The 20588-nt window shown below is 40.7% G+C and overlaps 1 protein-coding gene and 1 non-coding gene across 2 annotated transcripts in view; both read left to right on the top strand.

Moving 5' to 3' along the window:
* Slc35f2 (solute carrier family 35 member F2) overlaps positions 1 to 20588 on the top strand; it is an 89726-nt gene that overhangs the window by 48918 nt on the left and 20220 nt on the right. The gene's annotated exons all lie outside the window — the stretch shown is intronic.
* Positions 7206 to 7344, top strand: LOC111754473 (small nucleolar RNA SNORA2/SNORA34 family). The gene has a single exon (XR_002789150.1). It is a non-coding gene; the product is annotated as a small nucleolar RNA SNORA2/SNORA34 family (small nucleolar RNA).

The following is a 20588-nucleotide window of genomic DNA, read 5'->3' as shown; positions in this document are numbered from 1 at the left end:
GATGGAGGTGGGGAGAGGGTTTTAGCTAAAATAGCATAGGAATTTAGAGATTATTGTTGTAGGTACTGGGCCCTTACTGTCTTGGTTTTCAGTTACTTCCTTTTCTAACATGGCAGAATGGAAAGAACACAGACAGGATTTAGAATCATAATTGGATTTTAATTTTGTGCTGCTATTTACCATATGAACTTGGTTAAGAGACTGGAACTTTGGGAGGAAAAAAAAGACAAACTGGCCTTCCTGTGAAGCAGGCTCTGCTATGCTGATTGGTAAGAGCCTCAACCAGAAGAGAAACCAACCCTTCCCATGAAGCCGACTCCATGGATTGGAAAGCCCGTCAACTAGAAGAGAAACCATGCCTTCCAGTGAGCCAGCCCCTGCATGGGCTGAAAAACCAGAAGAGCAGGTCCCCCGCCCCCCCATTTGGACTCAGAGTGAGATGGGGGGGGGACTGGAGGGGAGGGAACAGCTCAGTGCTTGTGTTGATGATTGGCTGACTGCAGGCCTGGGGCTGAGGTTCAGGGGATCTACCTGAAGGACTGCAGCGTGCATTGTGTCTGTGATAGCTCGGACCCCAGAATAAAACCCAAGGAAGCAAGAAATTAAAATTTGGGGAGCAAAGGCTTTATTTTAGGCCAGGCCTGGCGTCACAGTCTCCAGGAGCCAATTTGGAGACTGCTCACCACTGCGCACCTCACAGCTAAAGGCAGTGACTTATAAAGCGAAAAACCACAGGAATGTTAAGGCTATTGACACAATTACACAATTAGGTTGTAGCTGAAAGCTGGACTTTACAGAACTCTCTGTAATGTCCTGAAGTTAATCTTTATCTTTAAAGAACAGCAACGCAATTTTTGTAAAGAATAGTACAATCTAATACAATCTAATGCAATTAACACAATTTGTGATGGGCCATCGAGTAGGGAAGGGGGTTGTCAGGAGCTATTACCTCAGGCCTTTCGGGAGGTTAAAACTTAACCTAGTTAGATGTGAAGGGGGAAGGGGAGGGGAAACAGCAGGCGGCCCTTATACAGAACAGACCTCACGTCCCGATAGGTAGGGGCGCTTAGGTTATAACAGTGTCAGCTGTGGGGGATTTCCTCCTGTCTTGTTTTTGAAATTCGATGTTTTGTTCCATTTTACTGTTTTATCTCTGTGTCTGGTAACCTGAACAACTATCTTGAAGATAAGGTGCAGTATTGTTCTCAATTTTGTTTTGCTCTGATTTATTGTTTTGTTTGGTTCAGTGTTGTGTTTTGATTGGTTTTATTCTGTTTGGTTTCATTTGATTTTGCTATGTCTGATGGTATGGACAACTATTGTGAAGATAGCAAGATATGATAGCATTGTTGATTTCCTACTGTTCTATTTTGAAGTTTTGTACTATTTTCACTTCCTTGTTTTGATTGGTTTTTTCCTATTTTGCTTTGTTGGGTTTTATTCTCTTTACAATAAATTAAAAAAGAGATTTAAACTTTGGCAAAGCAGGAGTTGCTTGCCAAAGTGAAGATTCAGTAAGTTAACACGTGTAGGGCTCTCTCCACAATGACAGGCACCTCCTTGGCTTCCTTGTCACTGCACAGTGAGGAGAACCAACATGCGGCTTTCATTTTCCTGACCACCTAAGGGTCCTGCAGACTATAATGTATAAGAAGAAATCACTGACTTTGCATTGAAGTTCCATAAAATTTCTGGCTTGATGCCATGATTTTTTTTTTATTGGTACCGGGGATCGAACTCATGACTGCACACTTGCAAGGCAGGCGCTTATGCTGTTGAGCTAAATTGCCAGCCTTGATGGCATGATTTTTAAAAATTAAATTAAATTAATTAATTTATTTTGGTGCCAGGGTCGAGTTCACAACCTAATGCTTGCCAGACAGGCACTTACACCACTGAGCTAGATTCCTGACCCTTGATGGCATGATTTTATTTTATCCTGGCAAATGATAAAAGTGCCTCATGCTTTAACTCAAGGTGGCTCTGATAAGCTTTGCCCACATTTTTAAAATAGATTCTTTTATTTGATGTGATTATCTTGTTATCAAGAAATTCATTGAGATGAATGTAAATAGTACATTATAATTCAAGTATTGTTTTAAAGTATCTCACTATTGACTTACTGTATTAGGTTGCTATTGCTGTTCATAATAAAGTACCATAAGTTTAGTGACTTAAAACAATACAAATTTATTATCTTCTTAGGTCAAAAAGAGGGCACAGCATCCAAATGTTGAGTGAGGCTGTATTTTTTTATTTTTGTAGTACTGGGGATCGAACTCGCAACCCTGCGCTTGCCAGGCAGGCGGTTATGCCACTGAGCTAAATCCCCCACCCTGAGGCTGCATTTTTTTTTAGGCTTTGAAGGAATCAATTTCGTGGCCTTTTTCAGCTTTGAGAACTGTATTCCTTGCCTCTTAGCTTCTTTCAAACTTCCAAGCCAGCAACTTACGACAGTCGGTTAGTCATGTCTCCTTCTGACTGCCGCTGGGGAAGTTTCTTTTTTTAAAAATTCATTTATTTTTATTTTTAAAAAAGATTAAGATAAAAGAGGACATAACAAAACAGGTCAGAACAGAACAATTTAAGCAACGTAGTGTTTCACTACAAGACAACCCGACATAACAGTAGCTACCATAATGTCTCTTTCCTTGAAATTTTTGAGTATACCTTCATATACTATAGTATCAAACATAACAAGATAGTGTAAAACCATTCAAGAGAATGAAAGTATTACAGGATATTCAGAACCAAACTAACAGAAAATGAACAATGGTTATTATATTATCTCCTTGTCCATAAAAAATTTTGTTTATATTATCACATATAATAAAATCCAGTAAAATACAACATGATAAAACCGATGGAGACAGAAGAACAAAACCTTGGTGAGACTTCAAAACAAGATGATACTAAATCATCACTAGTTATTATAATGTCTTGTTTTCTTCAAAATAGCTGTCCATACCATCACAGACAATAAAATCAAACAATGCAGAATAAAACCATTCCAATTAATGAATGAAAACATTATAAGGCTTAAAGCAATATAATGGGGAATTATGATTACCACATACTTTTATGTATTCTTACTATTTCTTACACTAGGGAAACTATTCAGTATTTATGCATGTGCGTTTGATTTATTTTGCTTATGTCTCAAGCTGTGTCCATTTATTTATAAATATCTCAATGTGATCATTCTTTATAGCTGAGTAGTACCCCATTATATAAAAATACTACAACTTTTTTATCCATTCCTCAGTTGATGGACACTTAGGTTGTTTCCAAGATCTGACTATTACAAAGTGTGCTGCTATAAACATGGGTGCACATATATCGCTGTGGTATGATGTTTTCAGTTCTTCTGGGAATATGCCTAGAAGTGGAATAGCTGGAACAAACAGGAAGCTGGGGAAGTTTCTTGCTGATGAGGACTAATGGAATAGATTAGGCACGCCTCAGAATCCGTGATGAGCTCCCCACCTCTAGCTTCCTTAACCTTGATCATGTTTGGAAAGTCCCTTTTGCCTAGTCTGGTATCTTATTTTTAAGCTTGTGGAAGGGCATGGATATCTTTGGAAGGCCTATTCTCCCTTCCATCTAAAAATTGTTCCAATTGAAAAAAAAATAACTTTGAGTGCAGAGAAATGAGATTGCCTGGATGTTGGTAAAAATGTAGCAATAACTCATAAAATGTCAAGGAAACCATTTCACAGCCTTTTGTGCACACTCAGTATTTGAAATAATCAGCCAAGAATCCGTGCTGACTCTGTTCAGATTTACCGCAGTTTTGAAAGACATTAGACACCTTTTGATCCCTTTGGGTGAGCTGTTTCTTCAGGCTATCGTCAACTGCAGGATGCTGGTCTTCTGCTGGGAGGAATTTCCCATCCCATGTCTTGGATCTGAACACTTACTTTCTCTTCATTCTTCAAGTCTCAGATGAAATACCACTCCACGTAGAGGACTGTAGAGAGCCTTCCCGGTCCTTATCTTGATCAGAAAGTTTATATTTATGGAACCCCAATAAATTAATTCCAATCTACCACTTCCAGTGCAACCTATAGTGAGAAAGAAAGACACTAAGACATATTTATAGTTATGGGGAACCAAGGAGTCTTAAGTCCAGCCAGCATGAAGGTTTATTGGGAACAAAGGCCTCACCCAGGCCTGAACCCAAGTTTTATTCATTCATGAAGAAGGGAGTGGTAAAGGATGAGTGACTGTGAGACGCAGGAAGAATGGGAGTGCTGTGAGCTGGGCTAGACGGGTGGCCTGAGATCACCTCTGCCCTCTGCAGAGAGAGCAATCTGCGTGACACGTTGAGGCAGCCTCTGATGTTTTGGGGCCAGGTGCTTCAGTTCTGATGTGCAAATTTTTATCTCCAGGTTCCATCCCAGTTGACAGTGTGGAGCAGTGTCTCTGTATCCCTTCCCAGCTCATCTGTGTTTGGGAGTCACAGTGCGGGGAAACAGCAGCTGTCACCTAGCGTCAAAGATTGTACATCAGCACCTCGGCCAGCCCTATCTACATTGCTTAGAGCCAATTGAAAGGACAAAGAAGTGAAGTGGCCTAGCCAGCTCTGTAACATATCAGCACATGGAAATAGGGCCAGGTTTAGCCAAAATAGAGATAATTGCTCTTAATTCAAGGGTGGTCCTCCACAGAAGCCTGTTCATGAAATCCCAGGTTAGGTTCAGTCCTAACCTACCTGTAAATCTCCCATCACACTGAGCATTGTTTGTTTATCTTTTTCATTGCTGGATTATTAACTCCTAAGGTCAGCAGCTCTACTCTATTCTCAGAGCCTGACACAGTGCTAGGTACTAAAACCATACTGTGGAGTTGGATTGGGCATCATTAGTGAGATGATAGTAAAGGTTACTCTGGGCTGCTGAAGTTGCTTTCCAAGGTTAGATTCTTACTACTAAATAGGCAAGAAAACTTTTCCCATGTTCTGGCCTTAAAGTGGAAGCTTGGAATAGTATGTTACCACAAAGCCCTGTCCTGAAAAAAAATAGAAGAGAAACTTTTATGTGAGTGTTCCTGAGCGAGACCAGCTCCAGACATGACCAGGTGGGTTCTGTCCCAGCCACACATCCACAGAGCAGTTACTCCACATACCTCAGGTGGCTTTTTGCCCTTATTCCACAGTAACCTGTGTGTGTTTAGGGTCTTTCTGTCTGTCTGTCTTTCTTTTTTGGGACTGGGACTGGAACTCACTACCTTGCACTTGCCAGGCAGGCATGTGTTCACGTTTTAAGACATCAACTACTGGCCTCTTCAGCTATCATCGTTTTGATTATTTTTGCTTAACTCCGCTTTTGTAGAGGGCTTGATATTGATAGTGTCTATTCTTTTTTTTTTTTTTCCTTTGTACTGAGGATCGAACTCATGTCCTTGCTTCTGCCAAGCAGGCGCTTTGCTGCTGAGCTACATCCCCAGCCCCTGGTAGCATCTGTCTTACTAGCAGTGGGATGATGTAATGATTTATAGTTGCCAGGCATTGCAGAAGGTGGTGCATGTCATGGCGTGGAAAGTATTTACTACACTGATTGGAGTATGTTAGAATATATTTACATGCAAAATTCCAAGTAAATGTAAAAATGAATCTACCTCTGTGATAACTGAGTCTTTAGTTATTATGGAATATATTATATAGAATGGAGAAAGTACAGAAATAATATTCAGTGATCAGATAAAAGGTCAGGCATTTATTGAACGAGATGGCATTAGTATAATTTAGCCTGTATTTTTTGTAGTTTCTTTTCTTGTCATCAGTTATTTGGTAAGAGGAGGAAAAAAGATAGATCCTCTGAAGTTATTTTGACAGTATCATGGAGGATAAAACTTGGCTAACAAAAGCACCCTAATTAGGTCCACTTGGTTTGTATTTGGTATGTGATTCAGACACTTATGAACATCAGTAAGGTGATCATTTTACATCTCCTGGCCTCAGTTTCTTCATTTGTAACAGCACGGTGTTGGTTAAAGGGTCAGAAATCATGGAAAAGGGTAGGAAAGTTTTTGTAACCTATGAGGTGCTATAAAAAACAGTGTTCTGATGAGGTCCATTAGCATGAATGTAATATATAAATAATATCCAATAGTAGGCGCCCCACTACACATTCAGGGAGCTTCAGCTCAGCACACTGGAAACCTTGAATGTCAACCGAGAATTACAGGGTAGGAGAAGGTTGGATGAAAAATAAAAGAGAAAAGGTGAGCTGTGACTCCTGGTGGCACAGGATTCAAAGAGAAGGTTTCTAATGTTATGATTACTGTTTTTACCTGTTCACTTTGCTTTCCTCATTTTTCTAAGATGAACAAAGATGTTAAAATTCTCTGGTTCTTTTAAGGTTCAATAATGCATCCGATGTATAAAATCATTGTTTTTTTACCCTTTCTACAAGTGTGCTTGGCTCTGAGTTTTCTGTTGTCACAGATTTAGAACAGAACAGTTTCAGAAGCTAACAGGGCTGGGCATGACCAGAGGTTGAAGACATAATTGGATGGGTTGTTTCACTTTCCCCTTCCTCTTATCTAAGAATTGTAATATGACATACAGTGCTGTGAAGATCTGTAGAGAAAAATATATTTTGCCAATATCAAGAATGTCCTGTGACTTGGTATAATAATCATAAATACAAGGAAATATAACTGGTATTATAATTTAAGGATGATTTTTGGAAAAGCTTCTTATTTGTTTTGGTTTGGTTTTTGGGGACAGGGTCTTGTACATTTATAAATTTTTTGGAAATTTAACAGGGTCTTAATACATAGTTCAGGCCGGCCTTGAACTCACTGTGTAACCTTAGCCACTTGTTTCAGAACCCGCCACCGTTTCTGCCTTGCCGGTGTCTACCACTTTTTTTGGGAAGCCAAACTACCTAAAATTGTTTGAGGTATGTTGTATTAGATCAGCAGACTTCAGGTTTTTCCTCTTTTTATTATTTTTTCTCAGTAATCCCATATTTTGAAAGATTTTAACACCTCCCCCCACAATTGCATTTGTTAAGCAATAGTGAATTTATTTTTTCTCTCTCTTAACTAGTCAGATATTAGCACTTCTGATTAGCTAAAGCAAATGAGCGTCACCACACTTTGCTGGTACAATTATAGCTGAAAGCAAATGTTGTTTTGATATGTCTGAAAAACTGTATCATGGGCGAAGTTTTATTAAGCTTTTAAAAAAAACTGTTGTTGCCCTGAATCAAGGCTGGTAGCTTTGGGAAGATGTTGGGTTTCAGGAGCAGGTGCCTAAGTGGTATCTTTCTGTGGTCTGATGGCCATTTCAGAACTTCTAGAAGCATAAGGTCAATTCCTTAGGAAGAGAGGAAGCCACGCCTCTGGGGTTCTGCTGCATTGGGGAACCATGAATGCGCCCCACACCTCTCTGCCACCCCGGAAACCTTAATGGGCAGGCGCCTCGCCCCATCTCCTGCGCGGTAGGATGGGCAGCTAGTGCAGGAAACACGCAGGACTCGGCAGCTCACTGATTCCAAGGAGCACAGGAAAATGTCGAGACAAAGGAGCGGGGTGCAATCTCAGGCCTACAGCCCACCAGAACAAGTCCAGAAGACGTAGATACAAAAGAAATTAGATACCACCCCCCCCCACTGCTAAATTTGACTGGCTTTAAATAAAAAAAAAGAAAGAAAGAAAGAAAGAAATTAGAAGCCATGCACTGGAAATTTCTGAAATGATAGTGACTGAAGCAAAGAGACAATTTAGTGCTTATATTACTTAGTTAATTTTTCATGTCTGTATCTCACCCAGAACACATCCAGGAGTCACAGATATAGAGGAAATTAGAAGCTACACACCTGAAATCTCTCTCAAATGACGGCAGCGGAAGCAAAGAAACAACTTAGTGCTTGTGCTGTTGATGGACTTTGCGTGCCTGTGTCTGGTGGTCTGAGTATCTATTGAGAGGATAATAATGTGCATTACAGTAACTATGACTGATTTCCTGCTGTCTTGCTTTTGAAACCTAATATTCTTCCCATTGTTTTATTTCATTTTATTTTTTAATTTTCTTTAAAAGAAAAAAAACCTTTTTATTGTGGGGAACATGTAAATAAGAGCAGAAACTGTTCCTTATTGTGGTTTCAACAAACATCATTAACTCATTTCATTTATACCTATTTCTGTCTTCTTGGGTAATCTTAAAGTGAATATCAGGCATTATATAATTTTATGCATAGATTTTTCACGAGTCCTCTCTAAAACATAATGACTTTGAAAAAGTCACATCATCTCATCTAAAAATTAACCATAATTTGAAAATATCCAATAATCAGTTTGTATTCAAATTTCTGCAATCATTTCATAACTTTTTAGATAATTTGTTAAATTAAGATGCAAGTAATGCCTACACATCTTAATGAGTTATATCTATGTCACTCTCTTTCTGTGGCCTTCCCTCTACTAGCTTTTTGTTTTTGGTGGTACTGAGGATTGAACCCCCAGCCTTCACACTGAGCTACATTTCCAGCCCTTTGTATTTATTTATTTTGAGACTGCATCTTGCTAAATTACTGAGGCTAGGGTTGATCTTGGGGTCCTCCTGCCTCAGCCTCCTGAGTAGCTGGTATTATAGGTGTGTGCCATCGTGCTCGGCCCTGTCTCATCTTTTTGCTTGCAGTTTAGTTAGTTAATTAATTTATTTATTGGACTGCGGATTGAATGCAGGGCCTTCCACATGCACGCCAGCACTCTACCATTGAGCTATACCCTTGATACTTTTTATTTTGAAACATTCTATTTTTTTTGTACCGAGAATTGAACTCAACCTTATGAAACAGATGCTTCCTAAGTTGGCCAGTACTTGCGGTTTATTTCTGAAGAAATAGTTCATTTGTCACATAGGGTTTTCCCACATTCTAATTTTTGTTCACTGTGTCATTTTGCTAGGTTTACAGTAATTCCTTCTTAGGATAACGATTTTATTTATTTAATTTATCTTTTTTAGGATAATGATTTTAAAAGTATGACAATTAGGATTCTTTTCAGCAACATAGCATTGAAAGTGAGTAAGGAAACCCCTCCCCTTTCCAAAGCTGAAACCAAAGCAAATGCTCTGAATGAAGGCCAGTAACTGATAGAAGCGGTCCACACGTGCACAAATCACACGTTCCCAAGACAGCGTGACCATGCAGCAGCTCAGATATCTTTGGAAGAGCGCGCCCAATGAAAACAAGCTTGATCACTGCGCTGTCACAGGAGGCCCCTCATCCTGGGGTCTGCCTTGAAGAAGACAGAAGGCAATGAAAGGCTTGTGTTCATTGTGTATGTCAAGGCCAGTAAGCACCAGACCATGCAACTGTGAAGCTACTCTCTGGCACTGTTGTGGCCCATCATCACCCTGATAGGCCGGATGGAGAGAAGGCATGTGCTTGCCTGGCTCTTGATTGTGATGCTTTGGATGTTGGGATCATCTAAACTTACTCCAGCTGGCTAATTCTAAACGTACCGTTTTCATCATTTAAAAAAAGCCGCGTGTGGTGGCACATGTTTATAATTCAGGCTATGCAGGAGGATGAAGGTTCAAGGCCAGCCCAGGCAATTTATTTGTGAGCCTGCTCCAAAGTAAAACTTAAAAAGAGTGTGAATGTGGCTCAGTGCTTAATCCCCAGTTACCCACATGTATACGTATACACAAGCACACACAGTTAAACACATAGGATTATAATGTGAACTGTTATATTTATCAAATTATTAAAATGTGGCATAAGTTAATACATAACACTTTTTTTCTTTAAAAACATGTTAAATAATACAATTTCATAGTGGGTCCTAATCATGATTTTGGGAGTTCTGATGAATGTCGGGTGTTGAAAATACTGAATTCTTTTAGAAGTGAGGTCAATAGATATTGTTACTATATTTTGTTGCCTACAGATCAAATTGAAGGGATTGTTAATTTCAGTTAAATGTTACTGAAAATCAGGATGTAGGCATTTCCCTCCCATTTGTACTGCAGGTTAATAACCCTTATGGTTGTATTTTTTGGGTTAGAGTATTTCACAGATATTTTGTGTAGCCACTGAGAGGCATGCAGTATGTACTGGTCTCTTTGTTACATTGGCAGTGATTGATATTTACTGTGCAGATCCACTATTTTATTAGGGCTAGTAAGTTGATATATTTCTATCCTTCTATCTTTATTTATTATCTGGGATATTTTTACAAAGACAGACTTCCTTTCACTGACTCTTTGATTACCTCAAGGTACAGTTTGTATAGAAAAGGCAAGATAAATATTTCTGCTTTTCCTTTATTTACTAGTTCTTAAAATAATGAGTTGTTTCCCTAGTATTCTCCAAAGATCAGTGAGATTTAAAAATTGGTTTATTTTTTAAGTAAAAGAAGACAGTTTATTTGAAGGTGGAGACAAGGGGGAAGAGAGAAGTAGCAGATAGCTGCTGTGGCTGAATAGTAAGTGTTCAAAAGGGAAAGACTTTTTTGTTCTTCTTTTTGAGATAAGGCCTCCTGTGGTCTCCTGTGTAGCTCACTGCTGGCTCTGATTTCTTGGTGATCCTCCTGCCTCAGCCTTCCTTTTTTTTCCTCTCCTTTTCTCGGTACTGGGGATTGAACTCACGACCTTGCGCTTGCAAGACAGGTGCTTATGCTGCTGCCCTAAATCCCCGGTTTGTCTCAGCCTCCAAGTGCTGGGATTACAAGTGTGCTCCACCATTCCCAGTTCCTATCATTGAGTTTTAAAAAACCTAATATTGCTATTAATTCATGGAATAAACATATTCAAGATGTATCTGTCCAGTCCATAGTAGTTATTATTATCCTATTGAGAATTTCTTTCTTTCCTTTTTTGTCTTTTTGAGACAGGGTCCTCTGTGCAGTTCAGGCTGGCCTTGAGCTCACTTTGTAGCCCAGGCTGGTCTCGAATTGGCAGTGATCCTCTTGCCTCAGCCTCCTGAGTGCTGGGATTACAGACGTGAGCCACCGTGGCAGCTTTTCTTTCTTTCCTGGTATGGGAGACTGAATACAGTGCTTTTTCGCTGAGCTATAGTCCCAGCCTTTTTTGGTTTTCATTTTTTTTTTTTTTTTTTTTTTTTTTGAGATAGGGTCTTACTAACTCATCAAGTTGCCCAGGCTGGGCTGGAGTTGCCATCCTCCTCTCTCAGCCTCCCCAAGTGCTGGGACTGCAAGCCTGTAGTACCATGCCTGATTCAGCATATCTTCTTGTCATGGCAGCAATAGTTTTGAGTCAGAAGTTGCAATTTGAAAAAAATCTTAGGTGACTCTTACCACATTGAAAATTAGAGCTGTGTTCTCAAAAACTACAGCTTCATCCACCTATGATTCTTTAAATAAAAATGAATGAAAGTAAAATATTAGTCTGCATTCACTCTGGCCTTATAACTCCTGCTTCTCAAATGTTCCCACCATTGCAGTAACTCCTGCTGCACGGCGCTGAGCCATGGCTCAACTGTTTAAGTTGGTATTACTGCCGCAGATGGCTATTTTAAATCCATCTTGTAATTAGATAGATTAAAAATTCAATTTCTTATCATAATGAACATATTTCTTTTTTTTATTTTAAAGAGATTGAGACAAAACAGGACATAACAGCAAATCAGAACAGAACAATGTAAGCAACACAGTATTTCATCAGAAGACAACCCATAATTAACAGTAACTACCACGATTTCAAGAGATTGATGGCTATATGTCTAGAGTGTATTGTATTTGGTGGTTCATTTATTATTCCATTTTGTGTGGCTGTAATAAAATAGTCGGGGCTATAAAGAAAAGAGATTTATTTGGCTGGCTGTTTTGGTGGTTGGAAGGTCCAAATAGCTTGGTAACCATCATCTTGGTGAGGACTTCCTGGCTGCATCATGACATGTGCAGAAGTAGGAAGGGAACCAGGAGTGTGCAAAGAAAAAAAAAAAAATAGCACGTGGTGAAATAGGAAAAGTGAAAGTGAGGAGTTTCCAGTCGTTGTAACAACCGCCTGTCTCTGGAGAAGGTGCTCCCTCAGAACTGCATTGATTCCTCCTAACAATCAAGCCTCTCTCACTGGGCCCGCCTGTTAAAAGTCGCACTGCCTCTCGATATCACCACTGTGGGATCCAGGCTTCCAGAGCATGAAACTTGGGAACTACACTTAAAACAGACACAAACCATACCGCTGCATACATAGTGTTTTCATTATCAAAGAAAGTTCCCTTGGACAGCTCTGTTCAAGAGGTTATCCAAGGCTGGGCAAACCAGAAGAAGGAAGAAAATAAGAGTCACTGAGTCCCTAATACTGGTGGGTGTGCTAGCAGCTTTTACATAGGTCATGGCAAATAACGCTTGAACCCAGAAAAGGTAGTTTATTTCCATTTTTTTTTTTTTATGGTACTAAACATTGGATGTAGGGAGAGGCAGAGTCCCCAGTCCTCTTTTCTTTTTTTTGGTACCACAGCTTGAACTCATGACCTCACGCTTGTCAGGCAGGCGCTTGTGCTGCTGAGCTAAATCTCCAGCATCCCTGTTCAGTCCTCTTTTTGAAAAACAACCAAAATCTTTTTATGTTTTATATTGAGAGAGTCTTGCTGGGTGTTCTTGGCCTTGAACTTTTTGGCCTTGAACTTTTTGAGCATCCTGTCTCAGCCTCCCAAACAGCCGAGATTATAGATGTGCTCTACCACCACGCAGTTCATACAACATTTTCTGTGTCCATGTGTTGATTATTTCTTGATTATTATGAGTAACGCTGCAGTAAACAGAGAAGCACAGAATACAGTGATTTATTTTCTTTTAGATAAATATCCAGTATCTGGATTCCTGGAAATATTTGAATCAGGAATGTAGAGATGGAAATAAAACAGGTTATCTAAGCTGTATAAAGAAAAGCACTCGTAATTAATTTTGAGCTTGTTTCCAGTATAATTTAAAATGTTCTAGAAATAGAACTAGATAACTTTTGTGCAGGGGGGACTTGGTATAAATGCATTACTTTTCATATTCATAATAGGATTTTTATAGATGGCTGGAAGTATAAACTGCTGGAGGTTTGCCAGTGGCAGATATGATAGACTCTAAAATTTCTCCATAGTAGCTGTCTTTTAACTTTAATCCTAAATCCTGCTTTTAGCTGACAATGTGTAACCTAGTGGCACAGATTTATTGAGACATATAGAGTAGCAAATGTGTGATCTGCATTTAAACAATGCATTATACTGAGATTTTTTTAGTCAAATTAAAAGGAAAGAGTAATTTAATGGTTTGCCATGTTGATAGCACGTGAGATTCCTTTAGGAAACTCTTCCAATAGGTTGATACTGGGCTCTGCCTCCTGAGAAGCTTCGCTGGAGTCTTGGTGTCAATGGTGTTTTTATTTTTTATTTTTAAAGCTCCTAATGATTTATAAATGTACATCTAAGTAGAGGACTTTGTCTCCAAATGAAGAAGTGCTAAAGAAATGAATGGGTCCTATCATTAAGTATGATGTACGTATTTTACAAAATTGCTGTTTGAATTAGGCAAAAACCATTGCTGAATCTTTCTTCCTAGTCTACGACCAAGTGTCTCATCCTCTGTCACCCTTCTCCAGACACTTCTTTCCTTATAGCTGCAAGCCTAAAATGTGTTTAACTTTCCCCTTCTGTCTAAGTGCCATTTGGTATTGTCAGGTCGGACTCCTCTAGACAGAAATTCCTTGAGACATTCAATCATGGCAGATAGCTGGCATATCTATAACACAACACCAGCACTCAGGAAGCTGAGTCAGGGGAGACGCCGCACGTTCAAGGCCATGCTGAGTTATGCGGGGAAAGCTTGTCTCAAAATGAAACAAAGTGAAATGAAACAAAAACCAGTGACCCATGCACCAGACACTGTTTGTCATGGAAGTGTAATGTCCCTGTCCTCTTGGAGTGCAGAGTGTTGATGGAGGAGAGTCACGAACACTGCGACGATGTGTTAGGGGAGCAACGGGTGTGTTAGGGGAGTGACGGGTGTGTCAGGGGAGCGTAGAGTTCTTTCAGGGGGCTCAGCATGCAGGCCCTAATCTGACCAGGTCTGGGGAGAAGGCAGAGGTTCTGGACTGAGAATTGAAATTCTAAATTTCTTGCATTTGGCGTGTATTGCCGTTAACGCCATACACAGCTTACTTACATACACAGTTTTACTGACTGAGTAGTGAATATATAGGAGTATATTTCAGTTTCACTGGCAAGCACATGCTTGAGTGTGTTTTGGACAGGGGCTAATGGGATGTGTACTTTAGGTTTTCTGGAAAAAAGAAGGGGAGAATTTAAAATGTGCCTTAACATTGTTTCATGTTTCTGCAATTCTTCATTTTATGGAGCACGTCCGACAGCACTGTGGTTAGAAGAGCCTCCTGGGCCGCTTGCCACCTGTCGGCTCACCTCTGTGCCAGCTCGGAGCGCCTGAGTGCTGTGCTGCCAGGGGCCTAGCTGCTGCAGGCGGAGCCCCTGGGATTTGTATTTTGCAGTTAGCCCGTATCCTGCCTTTGAAGTGGACCTCAGTGGAGGCTCTGAGTGACTGACAGGGTGTGTGCCCTGCTCAGATGCCCGCTGCTTCAGGCAGCTGCCCTTAGAAAGAGTTTTAGTTTCAAATATTCGCAAACGAGGACCTGTGCTGAATGCAGAGATGAACGTGAAGGTATACAGAACAAAGACTGTTTTCAGGCCATTTGATGTCTTTCTTCCAAGTGTGAGTTTTGTTTTCCTCATCTCTCTCTCTCTGTCTGTCTCTATGTGTCTCTCTGTCTCTCTCTCTTCCATTATAGATGAGGTCACTATGATTTGGAGCCAAGAGAAATGTATTCTGGTAACTTTAAATCTCCATCCTCAATTTGTGACTCCCTTTAACAAAACGATGGCTGTACTTTATAGTTTGGAGGACAGCCTGCTTAACTGTGCTGTTTTAGAATGCAAGTATGCGTTTTCAGGAGGAATTTTGTCTATTTAGAAACAAGGTTTAGTGTTCCCACACTTCTCACTTATTTCAAGTTTATAGTTGCTTTCAAGTCCATGGTGGGCTGAGAAAAATGTTCTGACTTTGACTGGGTTGTGACTTGATTAGATTTTCTGTACCTTGTACTCGGGACATCCGACTCCCCATGCTGTACAGGGAGGCAGTGTTCCTGCTGGGAGAAGAGCGAACGGGCTGGGCGCCTTTCCTGACAGCAACTGAGCTGTCAGGATGCTTTTCTGATACAAGCTGGGTTACAGAATCATCACAGTGGCGAGAGAGGGTGGAGAGAAAAATGTGAGGACGGAGAAAGAGAAGACAGAGAAGACGGGAAGGTACCCCGGGGAGGGGAGGCCTCAGCTCTGCCCGACCCTGTTTGGTAGGAGGGCCTGGCAGGTTCTGGCGTCTTTCCTTCCTCTGAGAAGGGTGGGGCTTCCTTCAGTTCCTTCCTTTTGGGACGGACACAGTAACTACAGGAAGCAGTGTGGCTCTTTGAAGAGCAATCTAGCAAAACTCGTCAAGTGCAGATGCTTTTGTGCTGACACCCAGCAGTTTCACTGTCACCTTTGTCTGCAGAGCCGGTGATTGCCTTAAGTTCTGACACAAATAGCCATTAAATTGGCATGGTATTCTGAGTTTGCGATACTCAGCAATAAAAGCAATATCTTTGAATGCTTTGAGTAGCCTGTATTAGGTAGTCGTTTTAAAATTAAAAAAAATTTTTTTAAGTTTTCTGACACAGAATCTCACTATGTAGTTTAGGCTGGCCTTGAACTCACTCTATAGTCCAAGCTGGCCGAGGGCCCATGGCATTCCTTTTGCCTCACCCCGCTGAGTACTGGGATTACAGGTGTGCACCACCCCACCTGGCTCCCAGCAGGTAATCTTAAATGCTAGGAGATTATATTTTATCTAAAAAAACAAAAGGGAAATATACAGGGTTTGTAAAGGCATTGTTTATAATAATAATCACAAATTGTAACGCAGCTTAAATATTCACCCACAGTAGAATGGGTAAGGTAGGAGGTATTCTTGTGGTGGAATACTATATGGTCACAAAAAGGAAAGAACTAGAACAAATGGATCAATATAGGTGAGTCTCTCAAACCACAGTGATCAAAATAGCAATTTGCAGAAGTATGCATATATAATGTGATGCCATTTATATAGAATTTACGGAGAAACAAAGTAATGGAGATAATTGCTTAGGGGATGCCTACAGAAACATTAAACTAAAATATAAGAGTAATTAGTAAGTTCTGGAAATAGTTGCCTCTTGGGGACAATACAAAATGGGTATGTGAATATTGCTGATATTTTACTTTTTAAACTGCTTAATTGTTGTGATTTGATCTAAAATGTTCCCAAAACTCTCATGTTCAGAGGTGGGCTTGGAAGGTGGCTGGATTATAGGGCATTATACTATTCAGCTGAATATACTGCCAGGAGGAAGAGCATGGGAGGAGGGGGTCCATGGGGTGTGCCTTGGGAGGGTCTCTGTCTCTGTCTGTCTCTCCCCCCCCACCCCCACCCCCATCTCCTTCCTGACAATGATATGTTCACCAGCGTGCCCTTCCTCCAGCTTGTTTCTGCCATGGAGCAAGGTGACCATGGGCTGAGATCACTGGCACCATGAGCCGGAATAAGTCTCTCTAATGCTGGTACTGCATGCACACTGATTATGCATCACACAGGTACACAGCCCTCCATGTGTGCTGGCCCCATGTTCACGGATTCAGCTAACTGCACTGTGAAACATTCAGGTAAATGTTTGCATCTGTGCTAAAATGTACAGATTTCTTGTCATTATTCCTTAAACAATACATTATTTGCATAATATTTACATCGCTGTATTAGGTATTATAAATATTCCAAAGGCGATTTAAAATATGCAGTGGAAGATGGGCATAGATTACATGTAAATACTATAAAGAATTTGAACATCTTTGTATTTTGATATCTGCAGTAGGTCCTAGAATGAATGCCTCATGAATATTTTTGTTACATTTTAACTATCTGATAAGAAATTTTAAAATGAAAAAATTTGATAAGTCGTAGGCAGTCTCTGCATCTGTTTCCTCTTCCAGTTCATTAGATGTTACAGTGTTTGTTTTATACCCTTTATTTTTCTTAACTTTTACTTACATGCCTTAGTGGTCTCATTTATGTTCCCGAGTTCGACTGTCTCCTTTTGCTCATGATTCCCATATTTATTTCTTCAGCTTATTCCTTTCTCCTGTCTCCGAACTGCATATTGGACATTTCTACTTGTCTGATAGTTAAACAAAATCCCACATGTCCATTATCCTTCCTAAACCTGTCGTTTTCTCTTCCCCTTGGGATCTTCACTAATCACAGACTCTTTTTCTAGTTGTTTCATATAGAAATCTTGGTATTTTTCTGCACTCCTCTGTCGACGTTCCTTTTAATTGGTTTCTGGGTAGGAATAAGGACGAGGCTTTTGTGTGAGGTGCTCTGGCATACATAGAGACCCAGGGGTGTTTGGAACCTATCTTGCTAGTCACTTCACTGCTTCCTGTTTAGAAGGTGTTGATCCTTCTGCCTCCAGCAAGGCAGCAACCCAGCCACCTCGCCGCACAGCGTGGGTGGACCCGGTTTTCATCCTCATCTGCTGCCTCTGCTGTCTTGCACGTGGTCCTGCAACGTCATCAGCCTCCTGGAAATTCCTGGGTGTTCCTTATTGTTTCAGGACTGATTTACTTCTCAGGAAATGCCTTTTCTTACCATGCCTGTCTGTTATCGTCATGATGTTTTAGAAATTAGCCCAGCAAACCCTTGTCTTCCTGTACTCCAGTGCCTAGTTTCATGCCTGCTTTGGCCCAGTAAACTCTGAGCATCTCAGGGCACAGGGCGCTTATTCATTTTTGTATCTTTGTAGCCTTAGCACAGGGCAAGTGTTCTACAAATGTATTTAGGGTTTCCTTACACAACCCTCTTTTTTTCCCTTGTGTTAAGTTTATTTGAAGTTAGTAGCAAATTTCCTGAAACAGGATATTTCAGAGGGAAGAATGCATTGTATTCTTAGAACATTATATTCTTAGAATGCATTGTATGCATTGAACTCTTAGATCAGTTATGAGTACAATCTGCTGTTTTGGTAGTTTTCTTGGCAACTCAGGATACAAATCACATACATGTTGAGCAGCTGCAAACTTGTGATCCTAGCACTTGCGAGGCTGAAGCAGGAGGTCAAGGACATCCTGAACTATATAGTAAGACGTTATATCAAAAACAAAGCACTGAGACTTCCGGGAGAACATGCCGGACAGATAACAGCAACTACCGGAGGCTCTCTGAAAGACTCGGCTCAGAAGCCAGGAATGGTGCGGACTAAGGAGACATAAGTCGGTGGAGATATGCTCTGCTGACTCAGGAATGAACTGGGCTGAGAGAAGCCAACTTGGAATGCAGTCCTGGTGCTAAAACAGGAACAGAAAAGACTCGGTGTGGAGGCTGGAACCGCGCCATTGTAAGCCGCGATTTGGGTTTCCCGCCGCGCGGCGGCTGGCTGCCTCTACAGCGGCTCGGCAAGGGGAGAGACGTGCAGAAGCTCTGAGAACAGCAATCTGCGAACGGTAGGGAGGTGTGCACTGACTTGTGGTAAGGTGAGTGAGAGAAACTGACACTCTACCACAGTTTGACTCCAGCAGAGGACTTTCTGGGCCCGAGCAGTCCTGCGGGAGCAGGGCAGGGTGGTGACTCCAGTCACACATCCCCCTCTCGGGCGGGATTGGTGAAAAGTGCCTGGCCTGCGTGACGCTGCCGGCGGACCTGGTAGACTGTCCCAACCCAGATCCCAGAGCCTGACGGTGGTCGGGAGGGGAGACGCATAGGCTGCCTGGTCCGTAACTCCCTGGTGTGCAGCGGTGAGCGGGAACACCTAACTGGCGCAATTCGATCAGGCTGTGGCTGACTGGGAGAGAAGCTGGGCCTCTTATATAAGCTTGCACATATAAGGAACAGAGAAGAAGAGGCAGCATGGGAAGAGGCAGCAACAAGAAAGGCTCCTCAGCCCCCAATTCTGAGAAACAGGCAATAGCAGACACCACACCAATACACATAAGGCACCATATAGAGAGCCTCATAGACCAATTCAGGAATGAAGTTATCAATGACCTGAAGCTAGAAGTATGCAGAATAGTTAGAGAAATGCTAAGTACCACCCAAGAAAAAACAGGTGGTGGAATGGAAGAACAGAAAAAAAGGGGAGAATTGTTTGATGGAGAAAACAGAGAAAGCATAGAATACGTGAAGCAGGTTCAAAGGGACTACCAAGATACTAAGAAGTCTATAGAAGACTGGCATAACAGCTTGAAAGAAACTAAGGACAGACTATCTGAACTGGAGGGCAGACTTGTAATATGGGAGAATGAAATGAAAAACTTCTTAAAAATAACAAAGAAACAAACAGCAATAATACAAAGACAAGAAGATGATAAGAGGATCCATAACTTAAGGATTAAGAACATAGAAGAAGAAGTAGGGACACAAACAAGTGAACTACAAAAGCTACTCACAGAAATAATCCAGGAGAATTTTCCTAATTTAGCAAAAGGTAAAGATACTCAGATGTATGAGGTATACAGGACCCCAGCTACCTACAACCCAAACAGAGCAACACCCAGGCATATAATAATAAAAATTCCAGAAATTCAATACAAGAACAGAATATTAAAAGCTGTAAGAGACAAGAAACAGACCACTTACAAGGGAACACCCATCAGAATTACAGCAGATTTCTCTGCACAAACCATCAAATCACGAAGAGCGTGGGGGGAAATAATTCAAGCATTGAAAGATAATAATCTCCAGCCAAGATTGAGATATCCTGCACAACTGTCCCTGGAAATTGATGGAAAAACAAGGTGCTTCCAGGATAAAGAGGAACTGGGGGAATTTGCAACCACCAATTCAACTCTACAGAGAGTATTGCAGGATATTCTAAAAAAAGAAAAATACAAAGAATCCAGAAATAATAGCAGAGAGGCCACAACGAATGGAGCAGAGAACAAAATGAAGAAGACAAACTGACAGCTACGGACAGAAAAAGAGCTTAACAGAAATGAGGCAGAGAAGATTGGATGATAGGAACAGCTATTTTGGAGAAAATGACATCTTAATAGGTAATACAGATTTAGTATCATCTTGTTTTGGAGTCTCATCTAGCTTTTGTCCTTCTGTCTCCAATGGTCTAAACAGGCTGTATCTTATTGGATTTTATTATGTACGATAGTATAAGCAAAAACCTTTTAAAGACAAGGAGATTATACAGAAACCATTGTTCATTTTGTTAGTCGATTTTAAATACTCTGTAATGCTGTCATTCTCTTGAATGGTTTTACATTGTTTTGATATACTTAATGCTACAGTATACGAAGTTGTACTCAAGGATTTCAAAGAAAGAAACAATATGGTAACTACTTTTAGGTTAGGATTATCTGGTGGTGAAACACTATTCTGCTTAAATGGTTATGTTTTGATCTACGCTGTTTCGTTGTTATGCCCTCTTTTATCTCAATCTCCACTCCATTATTTACTTTTTTATCTTTATCCTTTTAATTAAAGGAAAAAAAATAGCAGGATATATTATAGTAACCCACTTTGACTTTTCA

This window comes from Cavia porcellus, unplaced genomic scaffold (genome assembly GCF_034190915.1).
Source record: "Cavia porcellus strain 051 isolate PalLab524CR breed Dunkin Hartley unplaced genomic scaffold, mCavPor4.1 scaffold_9, whole genome shotgun sequence".
NCBI classification, from domain to species: Eukaryota; Metazoa; Chordata; class Mammalia; order Rodentia; family Caviidae; genus Cavia; species Cavia porcellus.
Note: the sequence above shows the minus strand (reverse complement) of the source record. Positions and strands in the feature narration are given on the sequence as shown.